The sequence below is a fragment of the Egretta garzetta genome, unplaced genomic scaffold (genome assembly GCF_000687185.1).
Source record: "Egretta garzetta isolate BGI_Z169 unplaced genomic scaffold, ASM68718v1 scaffold427, whole genome shotgun sequence".
Lineage (NCBI taxonomy): Eukaryota > Metazoa > Chordata > Aves > Pelecaniformes > Ardeidae > Egretta > Egretta garzetta.
The window spans coordinates 304909-306793 of NW_009260345.1; positions in this window are offsets into that span (position 1 = coordinate 304909).

Consider the following 1885-nt stretch of genomic DNA (forward strand, 5'->3'; position numbering starts at 1 on the left):
CCCCCCAAACCCAAACATCCATTTTTATTTGAAAATGAACTGAAGGAAACGGGGTGTGTGGGGGGGGTGGGGAGTGGGGGTTGTGAAGCACTTCACAGGTTCAAGTTCTGGCTGGATATCCACATGTATTTCTTAGATCATCGAGCTGCTTTTTAGACTCTTCATCTCCCCATATATCTTCCCATACCCAGCAGTGCCTAGTATCTCTTAATTTAGGTGCTAAGTGTGCTGGAAAAAAACCTGCATGCTAACAACCCAGCTTTTTTTCTTAAGTGTTTCTTTAAAGAAATGGACTTTCTGTATTACCCAAAAAAAAAAAAAAAAAAAAAATCTAGGCCTACTCACAAAATCATGAGGTTCTTTTTCAAATCAAGTTTCCTCAACAAACAGAGAAAAGAGGAGGGTAGCTCATTTTCTGGGCAAAGTCCAGAGGAAAGGCTGCTGTTATCCTTGGCGAGGCCAGCTTCTCTCTCTACTTCTCATAAAGCAGTTGAATATATTGTACAAGGGGCTGAAGTCTTCTCTCAGGGAAGTGATAAATACTTCCAGATGACCAAGAAGAATAAAGACTGATGTGAGGGTGCGCAAGTCCCAGCGTGGCCCAACAGCCCCCAAACCGCAGTGGGTTAATGGAGAAAAGTATAAAATTCTGTTCCAAAAAGGGTATCTTGCAGCCCTGATAAAATGAAAAAATGCCCCCTCACCAGTTATTTGGGATTTTTTAGCTTTTTACTCTGCTAGGAAAACCTGCACCCTTCCCAGCAGCGCCTTCCAGAGTCCTCCACTAGCCCAAACATGTCGACACAAAACTGGAACAACCTTGAACGGTCGGAATCAGAAAAAGACTGGTTCTCAAAACAAAGCTTTTGCATGGATCAGGTGCTTTCTAGCATGGAGTTTTCCTGGCTGAATCGCTGCTTCTCTGGGGAATTAGGTAGGTTGGATTTCTGCTGTTGGGAGTGGAATACACACACATGCATTTCCTCAAAAGACTCTGGTACAGCTCATTTGAAGAGACACAACCAAATAATGAAAGAAAAAAAAAAAAGTGGCAGGAGTATGTAGAAATATAATTGCTAGATTCTGATAAGGAAACATCTGCACTCCACGTGCTTTTACAGTCATAAAAGTATCAGGCATCCATGTCAGGAACTGCCTGCAAAATATAAGACGACATTGCAACAACACAATAACCATTGGTAAACTCGCTCAGTGCTTTATAAGCTCATTTTGCTCTTACCTATAACTTTTGTCAAAACTAACCATTCACATTGGAGCCATTTGTTCCCCATATGTAAAATGTGGGCAACACCTCTTCCATCTGGCGGGGGAGCGATGCAGAGAAACGTACTGGTCTGCCTGAAGCGGATCTTGTACGCCTCGGGGTAACGGGAGGAGGAAATTAACTTTTGCTGAGACTGAAATAGCACACCAGGGCCAGGGCTGGAATAAACAGTAAGAATAAAGTGAGGAGTATGGTCAACAATGAAGGCAGGGTTGTGATTAAACGCCCCCTCCCCATCCCCCCCCCCCGCACAAACATGCAATTCTTTTTTTGAAGACTATGTCATAATGGATAGGTGAGAGAGGTACCCGATGAGTTTCAACTTGTGTATACGTTATTTTGGAAATAAAACATTCCATACGGGGAGGAGGAGATCGGCAGAGCGGCGATACATATGGCGGAGGTCGGGGGTTGGTTGTGGAGTACTTTGTAATTAAATGACTGACCAGACTTGTGAGATCTTAATGGAGAAGCGGCGAGAGGGACGCTCTGGGCCAGCAAAGATGTCTGTTGTCTGGCGTTAGCGCTGGTTTACTGACATTAAACTCACGGGTGGCCGGACCAGCCGCCCGGCAGGGTCACAAACGCGGGCCTTGGCGG